The following is a 17,427-nucleotide window of genomic DNA, read 5'->3' on the forward strand; positions in this document are numbered from 1 at the left end:
TTATTAGAGAAGCAAAGTTCTGTCTTGTGCAGCTCCTGTGTCACAAAATGATGAGCATTATGCAATCTGGATGTGAGTTAGCAGGTCTCTGACTTCCCTGGACCAGCCTATTGAAGCTTAGGTATTGACCTGGTGCGTAATGTCCAAAATGAAAACTCAAGCAGGTTCTATGGAATGATGCAATTTTAAAAAATAWTTTCTTGCAAGAAATGTGATAGATCTTACTGATGAAGTTGCTGCTGTTCTCTATATTGCCATTATTTTGAGTAAAATAGGTGTTACAGTGTAAAATTTCTTTTTGAAATAGGTTATTAAGTCCTCTGCTTGAAAGGTGGGTTCCTTTCTCCCAAGCAGTATGAATTTCAACAGATAAATCAATTGTAATTATAAGCATTAACAGATGAGAAGATAGTTGCATGGTAGGAAGGTGTGTGAGAAGTTCCTCCATCGTATCTTGATGAACCGTAGCAGCCCTTCATGTTGATGACAGTTATTCTGACAATTCATGAATGTAGAGGCTCTCTTCCTGGAGGTGATGGAAAAGGAGGAATGCTAAGTGCTAGGTATCTCATACTGGATTTGGTGTACTTGCTCTGTCTAAAAGTGATTGATACTTGGAAACCATCTAGACTTTGTACCAGATACCAGAAACTCTAACAGCATTAGCAGATATGGCTGGAAAGTAGCTACTGCCTTCTGAGAACTTGCTTTGTGCCAGGGATCTTCAGAGCAACTAGCCAAAAGAATTAAGAATAACAAGAGCTTCCTAATTGAATCCCTTGGATGAAACTCACCAAAGTGGTTTGTCAGTGAACTGTCAAATGCTAAATACTGTGTTTGCTCCTAGCAAAGCAGAATTTTGTGAACAGGAAAGGATTATCTCAAGTTTATCGGGTGAAGGGTGATGAACATAGAGGCACGTGAGTGAAAACATGTGCGCTCAAGTAGCTCCATGTTCACAAGGTCACAATCTCAGAAGTTCTGCTTCATTAAAATTGTGAAAAGACTATTTTCAGGTGTTCCCTATTGTCTTTGTAGCAGTGGATGCCTCCCTAATGAGAAAGAATTCTTTAGCTAAATCTTGAGCTACACTTTAATCTCTTCAGGAAGTTCATTAAATATAAATGTCTTGTTGCTCTTTGACATAAAGAGTATTTATGTTCTTAGGGGCTCATAAGACAGATTTTGAGAGACGATGTTGCTCTGGATAAGTTAATGGTGACTCATTTAGAGTCTCGAGAAGTCTTCTGAGTCAAATTCTATCACCTGCTTATGCCATATATGTGGCAGTATAGCCTATATTAGATTTTCAGTACTGTATCAGGTATTTCTCCTATGTTTGCAAGTTGTCCATAAAGGATCCAATAAGACAGAGTGTGTGAGTTTTTTTTTTTCTTYTGTGCATGTCTTTTGCTAGGAGTTTATAGGCCCATTTTCTACAGAATAACAAGAAATGCTGCAATGTTCTGCTTCAGAAGCTTTTAAAGTTTCTGAGCACTAGGATTGCTACATGTTTTTCAAAAATTTTTATTGTAGCAATGATCTGGAGGAAGGAAAAGCAGATGGATAACTTGTTCATTGATTATTGCAATGTACCTAGTTGTGCCAAAGAGTTCTGATACTTTGAAATTGTTCTATCTCTTCTCTGACCCCCACATCACGTCTTTGGTCTCTCACTCTCTTAAAACAAGTCAAATCTTAGGCATCTGTTGTCACCAGATATATTTACAAGATGTGCTTAGTTAAAATTCTGAATGTTCTGCTCTGAAGCAGGGGTAATTCCAATTAAAAGACTAAAAAAATTTTTTTTTCCTGCAGATCTGTCCTTCTGGACATCACCTTGTTTCAGGCATAATAGAATGCTTACTAATCTTGACCCAATGGGGATTATGTTAGTTATATACAGGTCTATCTAGCATTAGTCTATGAGCGTTACTCTCTTATGCAGAACCAATTTTTAATTCATCTTTCACAGGCAGTTTGAAAGATTATCACTCTGAGGGTCTCAATATAATACTGATGAGGTTGATGGGTACCCTTCCTTGATCTTTTTTATAAAGCTACGTTATAGTTGCTAACAATAAAACAACCTTCCATGTATGTCTTTTTTCAGCTTGAAAGCTAAAGGATAGTCAGACCTTAACAGTGTTCTTCATAGAGACAGAGACACTTTCAATCCATCTCCTCATTTTCTCCTCAAATTTGTTCAAGTTTTATATCAGTGAATGCATTCATTAATTCTTAGAGTTGTCCCCCTTCCCACCTTTTCGAATGCTTTGGCGCATCTTGTGCCATTCTACTGAGAAGGTAAACTTCTCATGCTGTAGGTAATAAGGACATTACTGTACAGTGTAAACAAAAGCATTAAAGAGTGCTGACTTTTTAGACAAGCGGAAACTTTAAGAAGAGTAATGAGATTGAAATCTCCATGAATAACACAGATCAAAGAACCAGTTTTTCTGGTAAGTAATCTTTTTTTTTTTTTTTTTTTTTTTTTTTTTTTTTTTTTTTTTNCCTAGTAACTTCTTGGTAATTACTAATTTTGAAAACCTCTCCCCAGCGTTGTCATTGCTTTGTATGTAACTTCTGACTGTGGTTTGCCATCCTTAATACTCCTATTTCTGACCCAAATCTGTAACTTGGATGGACTGGTTTTTAGAGCTGAATGCGTTTCCAGAGAAACGTAAGAGTACTTGGTGACCTACCCCTGTGCTTCAGCAGCTGCGATAGGCTGCTATGTAGTAATTTAGAAAAGCTTTATCTTTTTTTCAAGTACATTTCAGATGAAAGGAAACAAAAGACCATTTGTATTTGAAGACATGAGTGATTAAGAATACTAACAAAAGTCAGAAAAAGATATGGGAAACTGATGTCAATATACATTATCAAATGTACTCTGGCAGTTTGAGACCAGCCCAAAATCCTTCAACAAGCCTGTTTGTTTGAAGGGATAGAGGGGAAAAAAGAAAAAAAATTGCTTCAGTGCTTTGGATTTTTATTTTTTAGTGCTATCCACACCATGTATTTGAACTAACTTAACAAATTACTCAAGTAAAATTAAGCATCACAGCAAGAATGTTTTGCACTGCAACAACGTGAAACAACTTGTTGGAGCCCATGTTTTCAGGTTCACTGAAGTTAGGCTTATTGAACTCAGTGGGACTTGAAGAGTGTGAAGAAAACCTATATACATAACATATGGGATGTTTAGATTTTAACTCTGACAAGATGCAGGCAGTTCAGTTTGAGTTTTAGTAATTTCTAAGATAAATGAGGGTATACTGCACACCCAGAGATTAGGCCAGGTAGGTATTTTTAACTTGTGTCAGAACTTACACCATTTTAGAAATAAAGAAAGTAAGGCTTCCAACTACCTTTAYCTGCATGCCCCATGAATACCTTGTTGATGTAATTACTTTCCCAAACTGCTCTCAAGTAGCTGTTCTTCCATATTGTTGTTAACAGTTATAGTTGTATCTGTAAGAAGACAGCCTACAGGTATGATTAACTAGACTCCTCATTTGATTTTTATGCTATGTCAGATTAGTGTGAAGATGATAGATACCTAGGTTTAAAATACTCTCACAACTACTGCAGAGGGCAAGAGACCTTTAAAGTTAAGGAAGCTTGTTTTCTGCATGTGAAAGTGCAATATCCAGCATGGGAATATAGTAAAATATCTTCAGAAAAGAACTATTTCAGGTAAATTTTTTTGGAAGTAGGTAAGACAGAAAAGCTTAAGGAGAATATGTTATATTCAGTAAAAGGTTTCTATTAAAGTGCACACCACCAGAAAAAACTTTTGAAACTCCTGTGAGGTAATTCTATATTTTCTTCTACTAAGTAATAAAATGTCAAGAATGAGTAACAAGAATGTATCCTATTTCAAGACTATAAATTGAATTAGAATCCGTAACCTAGGTTATAACTATTACAGTAGTTGTGTAGTACTTCCTCTGGGTAAATAAACATAAATGAAAAACTATCAGGCTTTGACTATTGTCATTCTTGATTGAAAAAAAACCAGGAAGACACAAAACAATTTAAAACAAAAAATCTGACAATGCTTAATGTAGCTACRGAAGCAACACAAATATAGATGAACTGCACTCTTTTTTTCTTCATCTTTGATTGTCTTGATAGTTTTACTCTCTAGAGTTGAGAGTTCATTAGACACCCTTAGTAGGAGCTAGACTGAAAATTAGAATCCTGTTAACAGAACAGCTGTTTTTTTTGGCTATATAAGCAGTCCTTTTGTCTCCTCAGAAAGAAAATTAAAAAGTTTTTATTTTTGCTTTCAGCAAAAATTCTTCCAAAACTGAAGTTAACAGACTTTAATTTATTGCTTTGGAACTAGTTTTTAGAATCCGCATCYAAGTTTCAGGATATTGTAGTCCGTACCACTTGCTAATGGTAATCTGACTGAAATTTTAAATTTACAGGTCCCTGAAGGTAAGTGTGTATTTAAAATACTTATGTTATGCAAATTCTTCCCAGTTTTTGCTCTGATAGATTTTGCAGAAGGGAAGACAGTGGTTGGGATTCTGAGTGAAATACAAGGTGAATTGTTGTTAGAAGTTGATCCTTTGTTACACTTATGGAGAAAGTTTTAAATTCTGTGCTGAGGCAAATATTTAAAAGTAARCATATTGCAAAATTGGTTCTTATTACAGAGCTAATAACTCAATGATTATTAAGCCTTATTGTGTAATAGAGCTCAATTGTTTCATAACCCTGAGCCTGTCTTTGGCATTGCCGTTCTTGCTTCAAATATATAGAGTAACTGGAGCACGATTTCGTTTGCATAATTTTCCAACCTGGCCTTATTCAAGAATTAATCACAGATTCAGATTTAGAGTGTGGTCAGTATATCAAATTTCTGCTTATTCTGAGAATACAACATACATTTCTATGTATTCTGAGAGTAATAGTCTCTGATAATGTAGCGTGCTAATTTAAAAAGTGTAGCATGTTTAATTCTTTTGAAAAATGTTGATAACACTTCTGCCTGTTTTGTATTTACTGTTCTTCAGAGAGGTATTTACTTGCAGTCTAAATTATCTTATTGTGTGATTGTTTGCCATAATTTATCTTGAAATATCAGCTATGTTGTMTTTTCTTACTATTGGACCATCATTTGGAGTAAAATAGGAATTGATTTCAGGACTTGAATTATAAATTCAAGCATTTAGATGTATKTGTTGTTCCTTTCTTCAGCATAACGAAGGGTATGAAGAAGCAATTTGTTAAATTATTTGCCTTCTGTGGCTATTTGAAGGGATTTGCGGATCACTGGGCTCACTGAATTGCTGCCATAGGTGACTTGGAAGGAAGAAAGCATACTTTTACTTACTAGTGTCTTTGTAACAAGGTTTTGTTAGTCTGCAAATATTTTATCACCATGAAGACGATTAAGAAATTAACTTTTCAATGAGCCTGTCCTAGCAGGTTCTAGTTTTCAGTAAGTAGGAACTTTTTTGCTTCTGGTTGTTGGGTTTACAGGGAAAGATAAGTTGGAGAGTAARCATATACCAGCTTCTGGAGACCCATCAGATGCTTTTGTCTTCGCACATCAGTGATAGATTAACATTAATTTAAAATTTTCCTTGTTTGATGCTAGCTCTAAATTCTTCTCTCTCAATATATGCTAAGTCTGTCACAGGTAGCCCGCATAAGTGATGCCTATGGCAGGGCAAAAGTGCCTGCATTGTATTATGAACATTTTCTAATTATGCTTTCAATTTGCTTATTGTAATATATTCCAAACAGTCTTTTGTTCAGGAGGAAGGCTTGACATCTCGTTGAAGGGCTGTTGCTGAGAAATGGCATTCTGGGGGTGTTGATGTTACCTCTGAACCACAGGCGACATTCTCTTACATCTTTGATGAGTTAAACTTTCTACAGCTCAATGCTTAGAACCTTCTCATCCATTTCGTGCTATCCATTCTGCTGTGCAATGGTAAGGAACTCTGTGCTGAAGGAGAAACCTATTTATGAACAAAAAGACATATGAATTTGAAAAAAAAAAATGTTTTTTCTCCAAAATAGCAGTGCCTGCAAGTGTATGCTCACAGAAAACCTTTAATGAATCCAAAAAGATACTTAATATTTTATTTCTGATGAACCTAGTCGGTCATATTTCATGTTTCCTGAAAAAGGTCTATCTCTTCCTGTTGAAATATATTCTGATAAAATCCTGCTATAACGTTTATTAGAGATTGTTTCTCTGTACTTTTCTCCAAAAGAATGTTTTTGCATGCAAAAATCTTCCTCCTTAATTGATATATTGGAGGAAAAAAATGCAGCAAGGACAAGACTAATGAGTAGAGTTCTGTTAAAATATTGGACATCAATGTCAAAGAAGTGCTTGTGCTTTCTTCCAGTGGGTTATTTTACTGTTACGATGATACAGTCCTCAGTRCATCTATGCCGGTGATGCTGTCTGCTTTCAATTCTTTGTGATTTTCTATCTGTCTTTAAAAAACTGTTCTCAAACTTTAACACAAGACAATCATCTTTTAGCCATGGAGGATTACTTGCATATGAAGGGATTTGGTTGTCTTTGATCCCAGGAAATGGGGTTTGTTTCAGCTATTTGTGAAATAAAAATGCAAAGGAAAACAAGAAGGCCACAGAAATATTTGTAAGATTACAATTATTTTGAATTAGTATAGAAGCCCAAAGACTTGTAATATAAAGAACTAGTAATATGTGAAAATATTTCCAAATATTTTGGAAAAATACTCTTTTTCTTAAAAACGGTCATTCTAAAATTTTCTGATATTTCAGAACATCTTTGTGTTCTCTGTCTCTTTGAGTAAATATTTTTGGGRAAGAATGAAGTGACCCTTAAAAGGAAAAACAGATAGCTCTCAGAAACTTCCTGCTGGAAGTTTACTGTTYTTTCATTTGCGACAAAATGGCAATGTTCAGACACCTCCTTTTTGGATTTGTGGTTTGAGTCTATGGATAGAGAGTCACCAAACCAGTAGATCTTGGTTCCAAACTTTAAAAAAGTCATTTATGTTAATCTTTATGTTAATCATAATATAATTTGCATAAATATTAAAATTAGACTTTTTTCCATTTTTCACTGCTTTTATACTATTGTGCTCTGAATTATAATATTAAACCTAACTACTTTTGTTTTGTCCATTTTAGAATTGTATTGTATGTAGAAAAATTGCTGTCAGCTTTGATTCAGCGTAGAAGTGAAATACAGTGAATGGAGCACTGATATTTTTTTGCTGACTCTGCTATTGGTCTGGTGGAGGCCATGGAAAAATTGCTTCTTTGTACCTCTTTACCATTATTTACAGAATGGAGCTAATGCTACTGTCTTCATCTAATGTTTATAAAAAGCACTGTGTAAGTAATATTTTTATTGTACTTGATGCAACATAGAGGAGCAAAAATAATGCGTATTTGATATTTTTAAGGTATTGGAGTCTATCAAGTCCCTAAAAAGAGCAAAGCTTATGCAATGCTACTGTCAGGCTCTGTTACTTCTTGTGAATTTACTTTGAAGTCTACTGACCAATTTCAACAAAATGTTATAGAAAAAATAAGGGACTCAAATGTATTAAATTCCATCAAATTTCCTGTTCAAAGTGACTGAGTAGAGATGATCATATTGCTCCTTTATAGGAAAAACTGATATGTGTGCTTGCCTCCACTGAACAATACCAAATCCACATGGGATTTTCATTCCAGATACAGATTCTTTTCACTCCAGGATTAAGTACGTACCATTTGGTAAGTTAGTGCTATTCAGTAAGCAGTACATTCTACTTTTTTTTTTGTATGTATACCTGTATTTTCATCTCTTCTTCATCAGTTTATACTCTGAACTTTTCAGTGCAAAGATGGCTTTATTTCCTATTTGTGTGGCATGTAGTGGTCTCTTTGGATGCCTAATGAGTTTGGTGCCACTTGTGTGCCATTTCAGTGGAAATAACGATYGGGGTTTAGGTAGAAGGTACCAGTTAGTCATATATATTCTCATGGAATAATGTATACTAACTCGGTGTATTTCSTCTTCATTTCACAGCCTCCACACCAGTTATTTTTCTTGCATTTGTTTCTGTTTAACAGAAATTGGAGCTCAGATGCATTTTTAATACATAAAAACAGATTTTGACTATTTGGCTACACATATGAACAAGGGTTAAAAATCACAGTACAGATACCTACGTGCTAAGCATTCTGAACTTTCATTGTACAACTAATTGCTTTTTTTATTGATTCAACAAATCATATCGGTTTTAATGACCTGCTTTGTCCTTGTTTGAAAGTGACTGCATGTACCTCATCTGCCATGTGAAATACTTGTAAATTTTAAGTTCTGTTCATAAGGCCTGATACAGAATAAGGCTAATAATAATTAAGGCTGGAAATTGATCTGATAAATGTACTCAGTGCATGCTTAACAAAATAAAAAGAAAATGCTGTTTGGCTGGTGTGAAAGCCACTAAGAAGATTATTTTGTGCACTGGGATATTTATTGAATGTTTTACACAAATATATTAATTTCAGTGTAGACACATTATAAGTTAATTTCATCTGGAAATTGTGCAAAATGACATAATTTGCGTTAATTTTTCATGAATATGCAATATTTATTTTAAGAATTTAATTATGTGCTTAAATAGTTCCTAAAAATATGAAAGCTGCATACTGAAAGCAATAGTGCTGTCTGTCTTTCTACCACATTRAATATGATGAGCTGAGAAAACATTTAATATCAGTACTTCACTGGGATTAAGGTCCACTGGGATTAGGGTGGGCGTATTTACTAACTATAAATATATTGTTAAGCACTGTGCCCCAAAGAGTTTATAGCCTAAGAAAACAAAGATGAAAGACCTAGGAGAGGAGACCAATCAATCGACTGTTTATATCTAAATATTCTAAAATATATATCATATATGTGGTATTTTTTACTTAATACCATAAATATCTTTTTTTTTCTTTCCCCAAATTATTCCCCATTTGGATCATATTCTGTCAGATTATTTTCTTGGCTCATAGCTAACTTTGAGCCTCCAAAAGAAATGTAAATTTAAAGATCACTAACTGAATAGATTGCTTGAGAAAAGATGTCCCTTTGCAAAAGAAGGTGTAGAATGGAGGGAATGAAAACTGTTTTGAGAGGAAYAGACAGAATTTGCAGGAATTTTGATTTTTACTGTTCTTGGAAGGCAAAGATGCGTTAGGATTGAGAATATGTGAATAATTAACTGATATCTGTTTCTTTAAAAATCTAGGATATGGGTGGATATCAGTACTACTTAGGCATTGTCAGCAAGATGCTTGTTTATCATTAGAGTTTGTTCTTCCCTAATTGTAAACTGTGGGCGGTGAAATCTCGGTGACATGTAACTGTGTTTCTAAGCTGCATGTAACTTCCCAGGTACTACAGTTACAAATACTGGTTCCGTTTAGTCATTAGTGACAAGGTTGTAAGATGTGTTTGTAACTCTTTGCTGTATGTGATCTTTGCTGTATGTGATTTTTATATAACTAAAAATACAGTTATGAAGGGTATAATTCAAATATATATTTCTTGTTTTTCACAGTCATCAGTGTTACCTGTTATATTTGACTATATTGAATGGATTTARGTACCTGCCATGGAATAAGCAGCTGCATGTCAACATGTTTTTTTAGGTTTTGTGTCTTTAGCTCACACACTATATTAAGTATCATAAAAAGGTAAATACTACTAATCATTCAAACTCCAGGCAGATCTGTGATCCCTGTAAACTTGTTGTCATTCTGCAAACACAGAAAGCAAAGTATTTATGCCTTGAAGGTTTTATAATTTAAAAGCAAGCAGAGGATGAGCAGTTCTTGGACTGAACATGCAAAGGAATCCTTCCATACGGATAAAACACAGAATTTTTGGTGGAGTTAGTGAAGTGACTTAGAAATATATGGCTAACAAAAATTCTGTGTTTGGCTATTTCTGGAGAGGTTAGGTAATTTTGCATCATGACATTCAGACACACATGTACGCACAAACAGCAAGCCTTTGGCAAAAGTGCTATTCTCRAGAATAATACTTCTTGCAAAGTGTATCTCAGTATCAGGAAGTTCTAATTGGCTTCTGATGTAGTACTTGGAAGCCCCAAGTTCTGGTGACTTGAGTCTACTCGACTGACTAGTTAGAGTATTATATGGTACTATTATTAGACTCTTTTAAATTTTGAAATTCTGACCCATACTTATCCATGAATAGCAGGTTTGCYATGTGTATCTGTAAATAGCTAGTATCTCTATGCTGTTTTTTATTTGAGTCTAAATTATTTTAACTATTGCAAATAAGTTATTTTGTTCTAACTTCAAACATTATAGCCAGAAGAAGGGTTCTCACTTTGTTAGGTATTTCTCATTTTGAGAGTTCTCACTTTGTTAAGGAAAACCCCAGAATGCCTTAAGGYGAAGCACTGTAATGGAATGCCCTTGTTTCAGTGGTACATATATTTTTTATGATGATAACGGTCAATAAATCATTTATATGTGGTTATGTACTTAAATTAATATGAGCTATTTTTGCTTAATGTGGTATTCCAATGAATGTAATAGATCCCACTTTAGGATTTAATCTGTTAGTAGTTGAAATCTTTCCTCTCTGAAGAATTACTTGGTTTAGCAGTGTGTTTAATTGAAGAAACAGACCAAAACACACACACCTTGTGTGTGCTTGAGACCCAGTTATATCTGTAGTAATTATACATGAAATCTCTGGCATTCGGAGAATCTCATCCATAGTTTTGACATCTAAGAAATTACTTTATTCAGAATTTTCTCAAGTAGAGGCAACTGAAAGAGGAGGAATTACAGGAAAGCTTTCATTCCTTTCTCTAGCACATAACACAAACATCAGAAGGAAGTAGGAATTGTAGGGGACTGGCAAGAAAAAAGTTGTTACCAACAGGCTTTCTGGCTGTTGCTGCATCCTCAGGATCACAAAAGAACATCTTACTCTTGCTGGGGGCAAAGTAGATGTTTGTAATAACATAGTAAYGGAGTAACTCATTTTCCTGCAGGGTAAAATGGAGAATATTCTCTCCCTGCAGTGACAAAGTATTTGTGATCCCATGCTTGCTTTGTCCAAAATTGTAGGAAAAAAAATCCCATTTTTTTTTAATTTAAATATAATCCTAAGTCCTTCAATGAGATACCTTTCTGGGAGAGTCTGAGAGTTGAGAGTGAGGGCTTCAGAAACTAGATCCAGAATAAATGAATTTGTGGCACATGTAGCTAAGAGCTGTGCGCCATGCAGGCGCTGTGCTGCWCAATTGGGAACCATCTGCAGCAGCTTCCTGCTTCCATGGTAACCAGAGCAGTACTAAAATCAATGATCTCTGTTGCTGTCTCTGCAGTAACCAAATCCCGAGGTGGAAGCAGAAGGCCCAAACCTTCTGTTTGGCAGGAAAAGGCCCTCTTCTCTCCAAATGTTTGTTGGCTGACCACCACGCTGGGTCAGTGCATTTCTGTTGAAATTCCAGCATGTCCTTAAAGAGCAGGAACWTCTCATCTCATGTTGCTCAGTTATGTCACCCCGAGCTTTTAAGGATTTCTATTTTCCTCTTCTGAAAGAATTCCTATTAAACCTTTCTTGGCTGTAAAATGTCACGGAAGGATTGGGGAATTACTTTTGCTGTCACTGATAACATCAGAGTCCAACAATGCTAAGATGTGAGAATGCTTTGGTGCTGTTGCTGATTCCTCTCCTGGTTTTCACGGCTGACACTTCATTGCTTTGAGATTATTTGTCCCTGTACTTCTCTTTCTCTATTAATAATGTTCATTTTTCTACACTGCAATGTAGACAGCATTGCAATGAACATCATTGATTTCAGATATTGAAAATTATTTAATAATAGAACTAGATGGTACCCCAACTTTAAAATGCCTGATGTTGAAGTTGTTTTGAGCCAGTGAAGGCAGTCATGAAAGCTCATGTCTAAAATTACTAGTGATTCACAATAAGGCTGATTTAGTAAGTATCRCAACGTATACATTCTGGGAGAGAAAATAGGTCATTTCACTTTATCAACAAATTGTACAATTTGTTGGTAAAATTTTAGTATCGATATCCRTTGTAATAGGCGCTATATTTTGGCTTAATGCTTTATATTGCTAAGATGAAAGGTGCAACTTCCGTAAACTCCTCATCTGAATTTCATCTTGAAAGTTTATATTTGATCTTTTTTGATAGCTGAACATCTTTTTACTCACTTGAGCTTCACTGAAGAGGAAAGCTAAAATCTTGGCCRGAACAGATCTTTTCATGAAAGGTTTTCTTATCCTTCCACTAATTTTTATTAGGTGACTGACTTGTGTTGCTGAAGATTCCACAGAACTAAATAACAAACTCATTTATTTTAATCTTCTCTTAACTTAGAAAAATATTTTTTGTAAACTAAATATTGCATTACTAAACTAAAATCTGAGAAGATAAAGGAAGAATTGACATAGAAGTGAGCTGTGAAAACAAGAGAAAAAAATAGTCAAGTTTTTCTTGCCCCAAATGAAATGCCAACGTTCAAGAAATATGGGGGATTATGAAATTAATTTAATTTTTAATGAGCTGCATTTAATATAGATAGTTAAGTCAGAGATTCTGAATTTCAGGGTGATCTCTTTATTTTTGCTCTTTTCTTTGGATTTGCATGGTTTTATTTCATTTCTGTAATGAGATGGTACATCAGGACCTGAATCTCTTCCTTGAGTAATTTTATCATTGATATCCAGCTCCWCTATAGTGAATGCAGTCAGCCCTTACTAAGAGAGCTTTTCTATACTTGGAAATCAATGATATATTTGTTCAAGGGCATTTATTCTAGAAGAAATAGAATAATGTCCRTCTTGTGACTGGAATGAACAATTATTCTAAAGGAGTCGTCCTGGCAGAATTCTCTGTGTAGATAAACCCTCATGTAATCTAAGTGAAGTAAGAATTAAATCTTCAACACTCTGTCTTTAAATAATTTGTGCTGTAAACTTTTACTGTGCTGTGTTGTTCTCAGAAGGAATGTAGGARTTTTAGAATTTTCGGTAAACTGTCAATTGTAGTCTTACTGCAGATGAAGAATTCAACAGTTGAGGCACCTGACACAATATTATTGCTGTGAAACGTCACTTTTGACATGTCCAAGAGTGGATGTAATTAGACGTTATTTTTAGCTTGGTTTACTATCCCAGTATTGTGTGTAAAACACTTACTTTTACTTATTTTTACTAAATACATTATATATATATAAACATATATACCTATATAGACCTATAGGTGTAGATGTGTGTGTGTATTTTTATTTATATATATATATATATATATATATATATATATACACACATATATACATATGTATGTTGTTAATTCTTTCATAACACTTATTGACTCCTGGAGCTACGAACCGATTAAGAGCTGCTAATGGGCCAGATCTGTGGATAAGGTGCTATGAATTATTTATCCTGTTATCCCAGTGCAATCACAGTAATGTCTCGGTGCTAACTAGCAGGTGGACAGGGTGATACAAAATCGAGAACACCAAAGAGAGATTTTGTTTAACAATTATACTAATTTTTGCAGGTAAATATATTTTCTGCTCTCATTTATTCCTTATTAAATAGGAACAGGTCTTACAGGGGACTTTTCCTGACATTTCAGTATTTATTTTGGAAAAAAAATCATTACTTTTTTAGACCTAAATTGGGCTGGGAGCTGCTGCTATTGACAGAGAAGGTTTTAAGAATAGTTGTCTGCAAGATCTTATTGCTATGTCTCATAATATTACTTTATTTGTATTGATGAGTTGCATTTTTCCCTTGTTACCTGTGAACTTTGTTGTACTGGTACTAATGGAAACAGAATTTGACTCATTTTTAATGAACATAGAGCACCTTTATGTGCAAATGTAAAACAACTTTACAATGGTAATGAAATCATTAGACATTTGTGCGTATTATTCSTTATGACTTAAGGGAACGCAATTTAAAATAGCTAATACATTTTCAGCTTGGCTATTACTGTCTTTTTTTTCCTTTCTCTCTGTTAAATGAATTCTCAACATTTCTTTTTGTTTGACTTAATAATCATATTATTAAAGGGCTTTWTCAGAAGTCAAACTGAAGGGTATGTTTCAGTCTCACAGCTCAGCCTGTTTTTTTTTCTTTAAATTCTTTCTTTCACGTATTTTCTCCTCGAGAAGTCCTTTTTCTCCATTTTGTGCTAAGCCTGCCAAGATTTCCTTCCTCCTCCATCCTCTCTGAAGAAATAAATTTGGGTGACTAGATGAAGATGTGCCTAGTGGGATAGGGTCTCTGGACTGTAGGAGAATGCCCAGCTTAGGCACAAAGTCTGTATCTGGCAGATGTATGCAGTTTGCTGTTCTCTGAATATATATATATATATATATATATATATATTTAAGTTAGGGAGGAGAGGAATGAGGACTGAAGAATAACTGCTGAATTGATGCTGGTCTTGCTGTCTTCTCTCTCTCTCTCTTTGGTGTTTGTATTTCTGTTCATCAGCAGCGTGAGATCTTTTTTCTCCCTTCCTCTCCTCCTCCCCTTTTCCTGTTTCTCTCCCTCAGTCACCACATCCTTCCTAGTGCTGCTTATCACCGAGATTTCTCTCTCTCTCTGTTCTCACTCTGCTGCCTATGATTAAGCCCTTGGAACATTTCCAGCCCAATGACTGCAGAGTTTTGCAATGAAACTCCTTTGAGAGTTACTGCAGTAAGGCTGTCTCTTGAAATGCACTGCTCTGAAGGARTCAGACTTCATGTACTCCACTGCCTGCCTTTGTGTGGATTTTGAAAGTGCCGGGCATATTAAACGCTCTATTRCTATCTGAATAACAACAATCTACATGAATTCTCACAGTAGAAAAATGYTTTATGGATACAAAATGCTCAAAATCCTTAGTCTAGAAGACTATCTTCCTCTCTSATGAAATATAAAGAACTGATTGAACTGATTGACATTTTGTTACTTTTGAGATTCTGTTGTTTGCGAATTAGCTTGAAACAAAAACTGTATCTAATGCTATGCACAAGTGAGGCAGATTTGTGCTCAGGATGCAAACTTTGATATTATTTGAAATTTGTGTCYGAATTCTTTCACTGAGGCTTATCTTAGCTTCAGCTGCAAAGAAATATGTCGCTTCTGGTGGGAGATGTCATAGCTACAATACGCTTTTCTTMATTGCTACTGTTGGTTCTCCGATTCTGTGTTACTTGTAGAACAACTTGTACAACTCCCTTAGAATTGAATAGTGGAGAGTAGTTATTTGTGCAAATCAAACTAAATTAAAGATTTCTTTTGAAAGATAATATATGAAGATGATTTGCTAGATAGAAAAATACTGCACAGTAAATAGACCTTGAAGCTTCCTCCAGAATATTGTCCTAAGCCTGCAAGCTGTCCTCAAAAGTATCTGCTTTTATCTTTCACACAAGGCTGTGTACACTGTTAGGTTATATTAATAATGTCAGAGTTAATTGCCAAGAAGCTTTTTCCCAGGAGGTTTCTAACCATTTAAAACAAAGCTGCTAGTAGCATCACCCACCAGCTGAGACTATCCAGCRTTAAAAGACAATTGAATGCAGAAAGGATGTTTGTCTTTAACAAACTCAGACATTCGAAAGTATAATACAATTAGAAGATCTAGGGAAAGATGGAAGAGACACTCTTTATTTCCGTCTTGAGATTGGTCTAAAGGAGCTTCCAATCCATAGAAAACATGTTTTCATTTGTCAGTTAGCCAAGTTATTGTTGCCTTAATTTCAAGTACGAAGAGAAGGAAGAAGAGAGCGAAGGAATCATGGGCTTAAAACAATTAAATACTAGTTTAGTTTCCATTGCTGCAAATTTCTTTTATCCCTTTTCTGCTTTCATCAGTCTCCTATTTCTTTCCCTCTCCTTTGTATTTATCACAAGGCTCTTATTTTTATGTCTGTCTTATCCTTCTCTTCCCTGAGTCCTCTTTCCTCCTCCCTGACCTATCCTCACTTAAAATACTTTCTTCCTGGCCTCATGGAGCATCACCATGGTGACTACATGATGTCATTGGACTGGGAACTGTTGCCCAGGAAACTATATGATGTCATTGCACTGGAGACAGTTGCCAGGGTTACTGAACTGGCTGAGGTAACTGGGGAAAAAAGGGGTTGTCATCTGACCAGTGCCAGGAAATGTTCCCATTAATGGGAGTAAAGAACAGACTTTTATTTATATATTTATGTCCTGAAGCAGGCTTCCTATGATTCAAAGACCCCGGTGCTTTTGCTGATATCATGTGCTCAGTTTGGGTGGCTTCCAGCTGCTCTGTGTGATCTTGCTCACCTATTTCTGTTGTTAGCTATTGTTATAAATAACCTCAAGCTACAATAAAACTGGAAAAACCTACATTCTCCTGTGCTCCTTTGTAGGATGGGTTCCTAGCTTATATTGCTCTGTTTGCTTTTCCCTGTTTGATTCCTTTTGTTTCCATGTTGAATAGGCCAGTCTAGTTGTTATCCCAGCAGCTGTCAGTGATATACCAACAGTGAATGTTGCATGCTGAGCTTCATCTGCCCCAGACTCTGTGTCTCCATAATGCAATCTTTACTTTGTTCTACACTACTTTCCTGCCTTTTCCTACTTCTATTTCTTCCTTCTTTAAATGTACCTGCATTGTTTTAGTAATTCCAGGAATTCCACAAGATGTCTGATGGAGGAGGCAGCTATTAAGGACCAAGAAAGGAATACAAAAACAAATCTGTTAATCTTCATTAAATGAGTAGAACAATCTGTAAGCATGTGTGTGAGTGGATAATTGTGATTCATGCAAAGACATGGGAATGTGAATTGTGRCTGGAATTGTTTAATAAGTCTATATATCTGATGGGCAGATCAGTAGCTCTGGCATAGTGTTGTGTATGTATATAAACACACACATATATATATTTATATATAAAACTGGTTTATAGATGAGTAAGCTTTCATGAAAACAGCTTCTGTATACTTTCTGTAATTTCAGTGAATTAAATGTGTAATGTATATTATACAAAATATGAACATGTAAGAGTTACAGTTCTCACATAGCAAATAAAAAGCTCTCAGGATGTATGTAGATGCTCTAGATCTCACTGGAAACTGTAGTTGTAAACTTTTACGTTTAAGTAATAGCATTAGTTAACCATAAAATGAGCCCTTTTCTCCTCCTCCTGTGTGTCACGATCCTTAAGTTGAAAATTGTAATTTTTGCTAAAAACCTTGTAATCCCTGTGGAGCTGAAAACAGGAGTTCTGTTGAGGAAGATATGCAGCAYGCTGGTGGCTGGTCAGATATCTGAAGACTGGGAAGTTTTGGAGTCCCTGAAATGTTGGGAGGAGACTTGCAGAGTGGGGTGGCACCTAAGTTTTGACACAA

This window comes from Rhea americana, unplaced genomic scaffold (assembly GCF_003343005.1).
Source record: "Rhea americana isolate MKP2758 unplaced genomic scaffold, rheAme1 scaffold_227, whole genome shotgun sequence".
NCBI classification, from domain to species: domain Eukaryota; kingdom Metazoa; phylum Chordata; class Aves; order Rheiformes; family Rheidae; genus Rhea; species Rhea americana.